General features: G+C 49.5%; 1 protein-coding gene across 4 annotated transcripts in view; it reads right to left on the bottom strand.

Moving 5' to 3' along the window:
* Window positions 1-7,495, bottom strand: part of ASAP1 (ArfGAP with SH3 domain, ankyrin repeat and PH domain 1) — a 365,857-nt gene extending 358,362 nt beyond the window's left edge. For all 4 annotated transcript variants that reach the window (XM_063079233.1, XM_063079232.1, XM_063079231.1 and 1 more), the window contains exon 1: window positions 7,349-7,495. The gene's annotated coding sequence lies outside the window, so the exon portion shown is untranslated. The remainder of the gene's footprint in view (window positions 1-7,348) is intronic.
* Window positions 7,496-11,740: the final 4,245 nt, after the last annotated feature.

Below are 11,740 nucleotides of genomic sequence, written 5' to 3' on the forward strand. Positions count from 1 at the left end.
CCTCCTTTGTGGGGTGCTGGGGGAACTTCTAGGGGAAAGAACATCACATGAGACAGGAGCCAGCTCAGCTCCCCAAGGTCTAGCTATTGACCAAAGAATAGCCTCTTAGCTTGAACAAGCTTTGAGGACCTGAAATGCTTACGGCCCTTCCCCTGAATATCCAGTGCCCATGGTGGTAATGAAGCAAGGTGGAGGGAGTCTCCGAAGCAAGGTGCCTTCTGGAAGACATGTTGTTCCACCAGCCTTAAAGGCAAGAAAGACCCTTACCCTTTTGAGGCTCCCACCCTTCCACATTCATTCTCTCATTGTAACCTGGCATGGTGTTAGGTGTTAGGGGTTATGAAGATAAACAAGGCTCTTACCCGCACCCTCCCTTGTACCTGCAGCAGGTGAACACACAGGACATGCTCAGTAAGTGCTAGCTGGTCTGAATTCAATCTTTTTGTTGCTAATGTTCTGATGTAGATCTCAGTCCTCTTTTTCCAAAAATGGCAATTCTTACATTTTTATAAATGTTCTTTTTCCTGGTCTGAAAAAGACTGAATATATTAAGCTAGCTGGTTCCAACTTGGTGTCTACCAGAATGACAAGAGAGCTAATACCCTTTTACAAAGCCAGGATCCCAAGGGGGAAAAGTGTCCTCTGAAAAGAGGGTCTGAACTATTCCACCCACTAGTCCAGAGAAATAACAAGAAAACTTTTGTGTGCGTCAGGGTCTAACTAGGGGAAAAAAGCCTGCTGTGCAAACTTTAAAACCTCTAGGCATAAGCGTGGAGCTCATCATACCCCATGGGTCTGGTGTTAAAATCTAAGGCTCAGAAGCTCCCACAGAAACTTGTCCGGGACCCAGGAAACCCTTAGGCCCTCTGAGGAAGCATAAAACTGCTCTATGGAAATATCTCTGCTACCCAGGATAGGTGGGACTGTCATGCAGTATGGACCACCATGCCCTCAAACCAGAAGATGTAACAAATGGGAGCATCAGTGCCTCTAGAATTAACATACCAGGGCAAACTGAAAGAGAACATCAGTGCGTTTAAAACAAAAATATAAAGTATGGAAGAAAAACCCTAATGAAAGAACAGGGCCCAAGGATAAAAGGCCAGGGTGATTTGAAAGAGAACCAGTAAGAATTTCTAGAAGTAAAATGTACAGTCATTAAAATTTAAAACTCAGTGATGAGAAAATTCAAGCATTGATAACAGAGCCAAGCAACTTAAGCCAAGGCACTGACTCAGCCTTCCCGCTGAGTGCCTGCCATTTGCTGGGGACTATGCTGGGCACTATGCTGGGCACAAGGGGGAAAGAGGAACATAACAGGCTACCCTTCTTTAAGATCTCACAAGTGAGGCAACCATACAAGCAAACACATTTCTCTGCAAGATAGCTGGAATGGCTACCATTTATGGAATGCTTGTGCTGGGTGTTTTTCCTACTTTATCTCAGTTAAGTCAGTATGGTCAGTGCCAAATAGAAGGAAAGGCAGGGTCAGCAGTAGATCCCAGAACGTTCTGGATCCCCATCCACCACCCATTCCACCGAGCAAGGTCACAGAACTCGGGGAGAACAACTATAAAGAAATGGCTGCGCACCCTTTTTTCATTCCTACGCGAAGGGACAATTAAGATAGGAAATTATAATGAAACAGGCATGCAGTACTGTTACACACAAGCAGAGTTTTATACAGGCAGAGCCCCGACCAAATATTCATGAGCAGCTTTGAAGAGAGAAATGCAAGATTCCCCAGAAGCCACGAGCAGGCGTTGTCCTGGTGCTCTGCTTCCTGTCCTGCCCACGGATGGTCCCTACCCGCCAGCTTCTGCACCACGCCCTGCCACATCTGGGGGAAGTACTGACAGGCACTTGTCTTTACCCCAAACCAGACTCCACCAGGGCTCCCTCCATCAGAAGGGCAGACTTGCTTTCCTCCTCTGTTCTGCTAACTCTGTGCACCTTCGCACTTCCTGACTTAGGGTGGTGGAGGAAGAGGAAACGCCAAAAATACTACAAGACGAGCTTAGTTGTGGCTTTTCCAAGAGATGGGAACAGAAGAGGCTGGCAGGGGAGCCCCAGGCAGCGACTGCCCCCTCTCTCTTTGCAACCCAGCATGCTGGTGGCCAAGAGAGCTCGGGTGGTTCTCCAAAGTGCTTAAGGTCTCAGGACCTGTTTCTGGGGAGCATATGGGACAGAAACCCATTTTCTCTAAATAATGAGAGGACTTTAGAAATCTGGTTTCCATGACCCCCTTGCAGTTGAGATGACTACACACGTATCATGGTGTGCTTCCCTTACTCAGAAGATGTAGCCACCACCCCCTGTCCCCTGCACACCGCCACTGGTCCAGGCTCTCCAGTTACTTTTTCCCTAAAAGACTGAGGATTTGTCCTGATCAAACCACATGTTCTCTCCTGACCTCTCTTGTGGCCAGTGGCCTGATTTGGAAACAGGGCTGGCTGAGGTTAGGGACATTAGCTGTGCCCTTGGAACCAAGGTTTTAGCTGTACAAAAGGCACACATGTGGGGACACACTGTGCTGGGAAATGAATCACAAGCAGATTTTAAATCAGAGGACCAACTCCCCACCCTGCGCATCCCTTCTTGGGAGAGGATGTGAGGGTAGGTGGGCTGGTAGAGGGTTTTCATGAGTTGACAAGTTGAATTTATTCATGAGGCAGAGTGAGAAAAGTTAGTATCCCCAGGCTGAAAGTGAACAATTGGGCCTGCAGCCTGAAGAATGCATGACCGAAAGCCTGGCACAGAGCAGAGCTTCATAAAAGGAATGAATATTTAGGAGGACTGTGAGGTTATGAGTGGAAACTGACTCCCACCCATGCAACACTACTACTACAGGCAGATGTCTTGACAGCCCTCCCCCTCCCGCCATGGGTTAGGAGCCTCTCCCTAATTCCCTCGTTTACCAGCCCCCAAAGATGTCCACATCCTAATCCCCAGGACCTGTGAATATGTCAGGTTACATAAGTTACATGGGTTACATGGCAATGGAGAAATAAGGTTGCTGATGGAAGTAAGTTTGCTAATCTGTTTACCTTAAAATAGGATGAGTAGCCTAGACTGTACAGGTGGCCCTATCCAATCACTTTAAAGATCCTTAAAAGTTCAAGAAGGAGCCAGAAGGGAGAACCAGAGAGATGGCAGCATGAGAAAGACCAAGACACTGCTGGCTTTGCAGATGGAGGAAGAACACAAGACAAGTTATACAGGCAGCCTCTAGAAGCTGGAAAAGGCAAAGAAACATTCTCAAGCTTCCAGAAGGAATGCAACTCTGCCAACATCTTGATTTTAGCCCAGTAAGACCCATTTTAGATTTCTGCCCTCCACAACTGTAAGATAGTAAACTTGTATTGTTTAAGCCACTAAATTTGTGGTAATTTTTTACAGCAGCAATAAGAAACTAATACACTATCATCACACTTATCCTGATATAATTTTTATTTATATGCCTATCACCCCATCAACAATAATAATAATAAACATTTGCTGAGTTTACACTTACTACATGGTAGGGCCTGCAAAAAGTTTTTTCATACACATAAGATACTGAAAAAAAAGGTAATTTCCCAAACACTATGATGAAGGTAAACACAGGGATCTGAGAGTGGGGGAGGGAGTTAGAGGCATCTTTGAGGAGACAAAGACACAGGTGCATTTTAAAAGATGAGCAGGAGTTAAAATGGGAGAGAGGAAGAAATCCCAGGTGGGGGGAAGAACATAAGCAGAAGCTCAGAGAAATGAGAAAGCCCAGAGTGTCATGCTGGCAAGCACTCTGGTGGCTCAGCTTCGGGCTGATAATAATGTCTCTAGTCCAGAAGTCTCCTCTGGGGTCCAGAGTCATGTGTCCTCCTGCCTGCCTGCAATCTCCATCTGACACCTCAAACTTAGCATGGCCCATATAGAACTTGATTTTCTCCATGAACATACTCCTCCTGTAGTCTTCCCTGTCTCCCAAAATGATATCACCATGCAGAACCCTAGGAGTCATCCTTGAGTCCTTCTCCCTGCCTCATCCCCATTTAATCCACTGCCGAATCTCAACAGTTCTAGCTCCAAGATCTTACTAGGATCCACCCACTTCTCTCTTCCTCCATTGCTACCACCCTGGTCTAAGCCATCACCATTTTTTCTGGATTAGTGCAGTTGTCTCCTAAATGGTCCCCCTTCTTTCATTCTTTACCCGCTATGATCCACTCTCCATAAAGCAGTCAAAGCAATCTCTTAACAATGTCAATCAGATCCCACTCCTGAGGTTAAACTCACCAATGCTTCTCTTCGTACTTGGAGAGAAATCTCCGCAGCATGGCTGTGGGATCTGCCCCTGCCTCCTCTCAAACCTCACCTTGTACCACTCTCCCCATTGCTCTGTTATACTCTAGCTCCCTGACTTCCTCCCTTCTGGAACACATCAGGCTCTTCTGTGCATAGAGGACTTTGCACATTCCCATCCCTCTCCCTGGAATGCCCTCCCCAGCAACCTCTCCCTGCAGCCTGGACAGTTACTTAACTCTCCAATCTCAGAAGGGCTTTCCCTGGCAAAACTAGGACCTACTTTGCACTCCTACCCCTACTTTGGTCCCTGGTTTGTTTCCTTGATAACAAGGATCACCACGATCTTTCATTTGTTAGAAGTTACCTGCTTCTTTGATGTTGCCTATCTCCTCCAGTGAAATGTAAGCTCCGGGAGGGCGGAGCCAGGTCTATCTGGTTCCTCTATGTATCACGGGGACTTCGCATAGGGCTCAGCATGGAGCAGGCGCTCAACATGGCTGTTGGGCTGATTAATTAAATGAGAAAGTGTGAAGCTGACATTGAAAGATGAAGCTGGAAAGAGAAGGGCTTGAAAACAGGGTCCTATTCATCTTTGCATGACTGGCACCTCCCACAGTGGAGCTACTTAGCAAATGTTTACTGGATGCATGCAAGAAGGACTCAATTCCAGATGAATCTGAGAAGTGCTGTCCTTTCTGGGCAAGGATCCCAAGGGGTTCCCTTTCCTTCTCAGAACTTCTCTAACATGTCTAGGGCATACGGCAAGTGCTCAATAAATGTTAGCTGTCACTGTCACTATTTCTTACGTGGGGTTCATTAGTACAGTTCCCTAGAAAAGACTTTTTGAGCCCATGCCAGATACAGTGGCTGGGAGAGAAGCGAGAAGAAGAAACAGGAAGGGAAAAATGAGAATGGGGCAGCAGGATCCAGTCAAATACAACTGAGAACTTGGTAGGGAAAATGCAGAATGACACTGTCCCAGGTAATGCGGATTCCCCTCTTTCCTCTAGACATCACCTACCTGGGTGCAGTGAGGAGATGCCAGCTGGGAGGTGGTCTCCAGAAGGGAGGGCTCAATTTGAATGCACACATTCATCTTTGAGCATGCAAGGCTCACACTGCTTTTGAAAATCTGGCTCACTGTGGCTGGTGAGGACTAGGGAGGTGTAGAGAATTTCAATTTCCTTCACCAAATGGCAAGCTTGCAAAAAAGTCCTTTCTCTCCAACATTATCACATACTAAAAATGAAAAACCAGCCATTCAGAGTTCTCATGAGGAGAAAGATAGGCTGCTTAACTCATAAGAAACAGGCAGGCTGAAAATCAAGTCTAGAGAACATCATTTGGTACATTATGTGCTAAGATACTGCCCTTTTTTGAACTTGGGAGTTTCTATTTTTCACAAAAGGTTGGGATGGATAAAAGCAATTCCCCATATAATAAGCCACCGATTTTATATTTCAAATCCATTTGGTAGCTGAATCTCCAAATCTATTTGATGACTAAACAGTAGGGGTTAGGTAATTTTTTTTCAACTCCCTATCTCAAAATATGCAGTTTGAAATAACTGTATATTCTCCAAAATAGCAGCAGTAGCAGATAAGACAGAGCAAGAGAAGGCACTAAAGTGGGGAAGGTTCACGCAAAAAAGACATATTTCCAATCTAGTTCATGGCTGACATACCATAATCTGACACAGGCAAAGGAGCTCTGGGCTGAGTTTTTGAAGACTTGGAAACCATCCCTGGCCTTGCAACCAACTGGCCATGTGACCTCAGGTCACCTCTCTGGGTCTCATCTGTATAACAGGAAGGGAATGAAACAGTTGTTGTCTAAGATCTTTTTCTTTCTAAAGTGTTGATAGGGTGTTTCCAGAAAACCTGCATCTTCCTAATGCTATCCAGTGGCCCTTCAATTGCAAAACAGAAAGGCCTTGAGGGAAAGGTTGCAATAATGATAAAACTAGCTTAAAAACTGAATTATGCTCTACAATCTCAAAACATTACTCAGCAATCTGGGTCCTACCTTCATCCTTGAATCAGTAATGCCAAGACCACCTGACCGAGTAGATGGGGAAAAAAGTGGGAGAAAGTTCTTGTTCTTTCTGATCAGAACAGGTAAAGCTGGGACTGGCCCATGGCTCACTCAGGAGAGGGTGGTGCTGATAACACAAAGGCCACGGGTTTGGATCCCTATATAGGGATGGCCGGTTTGCTCAATGGGTGAGTGTGGTGTTGACAACACCAAGTCAAGAGTTAAGATCCCCTTACTGGTCATCTTAAAAACAAGACAAAACAAACAAAACCCAGGTAAAGCTGAGGTCAAGTGAACGATGGTCTGGAGTTGGCTATCTGCCTCCCCAAGCTGGCGGAAAAACAAGTTATTAAAGGAAACGGCTTTAGAAGCGGCGGAGATGAACTCTCGGGATGTATTAAGGCACAGAACACCGGGAACCAGCGAGTTTCTTTTTTGTTTTAAACTTCATGTCACCCTGAGAAAACGCAGCAGTCCCAAAAGGGTACAAACGAAAACCACGAGCCACTTCCCTGGTACTCCCGTGAGCCAACACCAAATCCCAAGTGAGAATATTCTCCCCTCTCCTTTAGTTTCTTTTCTTTGGCTTTAAGCAAGTGGTCTGGGGCCTGCCTGGCAGCGCCGTGTCCAGGCCGGGGCCGGGGCTGGGGACGGCGGGGAACTTTCCTCGGCCGCGCCAGAGAGACAATGCCGCGGCCGGCGCCCGCGCCTCCGCGCCGGGAGGTCGCCCCAGCGCTGTCCCGACCCCTCCCCCGGAGCGGGGCGCGGAGCCCCCCAGGTCACCCCCTCCGGTCCCAACCCGGCGTCTCTGCAGACCAGGGCGCCGCGCCCGCCCCCGTCCCCGAAGCTGGGGACGCGGGGACCCCCCGGGCGGCCTCGGCCGGCCCTGCAGAGCCGGGCCGCGCGCCCCGCACACTCTCCCGACCCCGGAGAGGGCCACCCCACTAGGATGGGGCCGGGCAGGGGGCGCCCACGCCCGCGGGCCACCCGCCCCGCTCCGCCGAGCCCGTCTGGACGCCTCGCAACTCACCGGGACCGGGCGGGCGGCTGGGCATTATTCCATCGCGGCGGGCTCGGCGCCAGCGCCCCGGCACCCCTCGGCCGGGCGTTCGCGGCTCTGGGAGCAGAAACCCAAGGGCGGCGGGGGGACGGGAGGCGCGGGCCGGGGCTGCCCGAGCGCTGAGAGCCCGCCCGCGGCGGCGGCCAGGACAGCGAGGCGCGGGAGCCGAGCGCGGCGCAGGAAGGGGCGGGCGACCATGTGCCGGGGGGGAGGAGGCCGCGGCGACGCCAGGCGCTCGCACGAGCCCGCTCGGCGGCGGAGGGCGCGGGCTGCAGGAAATCCGAACCCTTCGACAGGAAATCGGGAGCCTGACTACGCATTCCCGGCCCCGCGGTCCTCCGCGCCGGGGGGCGCCCGCCTCGCTTAACCCTCGGCCCGCCGGCACGCAGGCGCGGGGACGGGCGGGGACCGGCGGGGTCTCCCACCCTTCGGCCCCACAGTCTCGCCGGCCTGCCGCCCCCTTCGCCCAGGGCTGGAAGGGCTGGGATTGATCCACAGGAAACCTTGGCTCCGGGAAGTGTCTGCAGGAGATGGACTTGCAATCTGCGGGCCATTCCATACCCCTGATTTCAGTAAAAGAAACGACTTCACCTGGCTGCCCCCCTCCACGACTTCTCCTTCTTGCCCAGTGCCAGGCGGGCAGGACCTTTCCGGTCAGGATAGCTTTAGGAACGGTATGGATAGTAACAGTATGGATTGCTGTCTCTGACCCGGCTTGGAATGTGGCCTTTGCTTTCTTTCCACCTGTGTTACCTTGAGGAAGTCACTTAACTTCCCTGAGCCTCGGTTTCCTCAAGTATGAAACGGGATGCCCTCACAGGTTTCATTTGGAAAATAAATGTTTAGACAGGAACTGGCACATTGGAAACGCTCAAATAGACCATAGTCATGCTCGTCCTTATTCTCACCATTAAGAAATGTCAGAGACTTTAAGTTGTAGGGTGTGTACTCTGTATACCTATGCCTACTCACAGAGCCAGGAACAGTGGTCTCTCCTTACACCTTCTTTTGCCTCCTAATCAGTGGATGATTGTTTTTCCTTGGAGCATTTCAGAAACTGCTCTCTGCAGAAGAAAAGGTTAGTGGCTGCAGCAGACCCCCTTCTGGTGAAATCTGAAATTCAGCAAACTTCACAAAATTTGCGATTTTTGCTGTAAACCTGAGAGTCAGGACATGAGTGGGGGGGTATGGGTTGTTAAAACGTCTGGACAGACTTGACAAAGTTTGGGAGAACCAAAGTCAATCTCTGACTGGGCAGAGAGACTGGTCAGCCAGTGGGAGTGATTCATTGTGGTTTCCCACGGAAATACCACATTTGGGGGGTTTCTACCTAGAGAACGCAGCATGGTGGTTTTTCTGTAAGTGTTTCAGATTCTTCTGAAACCCAAGCAGACTTTGAAGAAGGAACAACATGTCCATGAGTGAAAACAGAAGCCTGAAACGAACCTAAAGTTGAGGACCAACTCCTCTTCTCCAGGTGAGGAACAGACATCAGTTTTAGACCTAGATTTCTCTCTTCTGCAACTCTTCTTTCGTGGTCAGAAGTGGTGGACCAAGCTCTGGGCTGGCACCAGGAGTCCAGGGTCCTGCCCCAGGCCCTTTGCAACTGCTGTCCCCTCTCCCTGGAAAAATATTTGTATGGCTGCTCTTGGCACACAGCCCACAAGTTGGCCTCTCAGAGGGGCTTCTTTTCCCGACCATTTGATCTACTTATCTCCGGCACCTCCACCCCCACCTCCAACTCTCCCTGTTGCCATGACCTGTTTTATTGCCTCATAGTTCTCGTCACTATTTAATTTATCCCATTTATTTGGTTGCTTATTTATCATGTTTCATCTGTCTCCCACCCCCATGGGTAAGCTGCTTCCTTACCTCCTCAATTCCAGGGCCAAGAGCAGCGATGGCCCATAGCAGATCCTCAGTAACGACATGTTGAATGAATGAAAGGGGCGAATGAGTACTAAAGTTGTGGGCTCAGCCCCCACCCAAGGCAGGGCGATTCCCTCCATCCCTCAACTCCATGTATCTTCCACTTTGGCTGAGAGAATCAACGCTGATGCCCAGCATAATGGAAGAAGCACCAGACGGCTCTATTAATGATTCTGGAACATTAACACTATAAGTAATTAAGACTGTCAGACAAGGTAACTATAGTCTCATTGGTACAGTCCCAGTTAATTACTCTCTCCTTTGTGCTTCCCCAGCATTTCTGTTCATTTAAAAAGCATATTTATCCCATTATATGTTCAGTAGGTCAGTGCTGTCCTACATCCAATGGCAAACTGAAATGGAGGAAAAGGAAAGAGAGCCCACATTTATTGACCACTTGTTCTGACTAGGACCCTGAGCAAGGTGGATTTGAACCCATTTAAAGGCATTGGTTAGGTGCCTGTAATGTACTCAGAAATCTTCTGGGCACTATGTCTGCAGTGATAAAAAGGACTGTTCTTGCTCTCCAAGACAGACAAGAAAGCTCTGTTCAGAAAGAAGAGAAAAAAATACTCCGACAGAGTTATATCCAGAGTGTCATGAGGATGTACTGAGAATTGGGGATGGCGGTGGCGGGGTTAGAGAGAGGTTGGAAAATACTTCCAAGAAGTGGGTGGGTACTCTTCAGCTAAATTTCGAGGAAGAGGTGGGACCTATCTAGGTAGATGAGGGGGCACAGGCCTGCCTGGCAGAACAAGTGCATGTGCGGTGATGCTCGGCACCCTGTCCCTCGGCCCACCTCTGAGCTCACCTGCAGCTGCAGTGTGATGCCTTCTGTACAGTGGAACTCTCCAGCTGAAGCAGGCACACCCTTCCGCCTCTCTGTCTGAGGGCTTTCTCTAGGGCTATGGATCTTGCCCAGCCTAGAAGTGCCCAACAGCCTTGGGGTAACCTCCAACCAATCAGTGAATAAATGCCTCAACCTCCCCATCCCTAAGGGGGATCAATTCTGAAGTGCTGTCACCACAGCTCAGAGGATCACCAGTGGGACTGAGTCAAGTTGCCCCAGCAGTAACGCTCTCGTTAACGTGCTCTTTAACCTCACTTCTCCTTCCCTGCCTCACTTTTTCATTCCCTCATTTGCTCTGCCTGGGGTTGCCTACCAAATAAAATAACTGTACCCAACTCCTTGTCTCAAGGCTTGCTTCTGGGGAAACCCAATCCAGAGCAGCATTCCTTCATTTAGTTACAGATACTGGCTGGCCACCCCCTAAGTGCCTGAGCCAAGACTGAGCATGAGCATATAATTCATTTGGGTAACTCAGCAAGGTTGACCATGGTCTGAGGAAATGGTGCATGTTCAGCCATGGAAAGCAATGAGACTAAGAAGCTGTGCACCATTTTACAGCTGAGGAAACTGAGGCACAGGAGTGTTGAGTAACTTGCCCAAGGCCTTAGTGAGGAGAGGAGATGAGATTTGAGGCCCAGACTCTTCAGCATCCTGTGCTGCCTGTCCTCGTGGTTGAAGTGTGGGAGCAGGTTGCAGCTGCTGTGAAGAGTGGGAAGAGAACTGGAAGCAGAGCCAGGGGTCCAGGGAAGAAATTGCTTCCAAGAGGAGGGAATGGCCAACACTCGCAGATGTCCCAGAAAATTCGATCAAGTAAGTACTGGAAAGCCATGTCTATTTCATTTGACAATTAGAAGGCTGATGACTTTTACCAGAGCTGTCTTGATGGAGTGGAGGGATTGGAAACCAGATTGCAGTGGGTTGAGGAGCGAGTGGGAGACAACAAGTATAGACAACTCTCTTCATAAATGTGCCTGTCTAGCAAGTGGGAGGTAAGGGTGGAGGCTTCTTTAAAGATGGGTGGGCAGACCAGCATCTGGGTGGATGAGAAGGTCCCAGCAGAGTGGGAGAGGTTGAAAGGAGGAACAGGTCCCAGGGATGAGAGGGGGTGGGATCTAGGCAGGGAGGAGGGTACAAGCCCTGGACTGGGGGAGGGCCACCTTGTCCACTGGAGGAGAGGGCCAAAGGGCAAAGGGCAAAGGGCAGGACTGTAAAGTTCCATCATGGATTTATCCTGGGTTAATACACTAGGAGTTAGGTGGGTTCTTAAAGTTTAATTCCACATGAAATTCATACTTGGGCTGATCAAACATGGGTGAGTGAAAAGTGACTTCAACCTCATGACTGGAAAAGAGATAGCATAAGACGCTATTTTGGCCCAAAGTAGGTTAGTGAAGTAGAAAAGCGAGGATGAGTAGGAGAGATTTGGGAGATAGAACAGCACAGCTGTTGGCTGATGATGGTTGGGGGGTGGGGGAGATCGAGAGGCACTCAAGGAGGGGACAGTGGTGCTCACCTGGGAGGAGGAGGAGGGGGGTATTTTTAACCATGATGAACAGATCAGGAGGGGAAGGTTTTGAGGAGGA

The sequence above is a fragment of the Cynocephalus volans genome, chromosome 15 (genome assembly GCF_027409185.1).
Source record: "Cynocephalus volans isolate mCynVol1 chromosome 15, mCynVol1.pri, whole genome shotgun sequence".
NCBI lineage: Eukaryota > Metazoa > Chordata > Mammalia > Dermoptera > Cynocephalidae > Cynocephalus > Cynocephalus volans.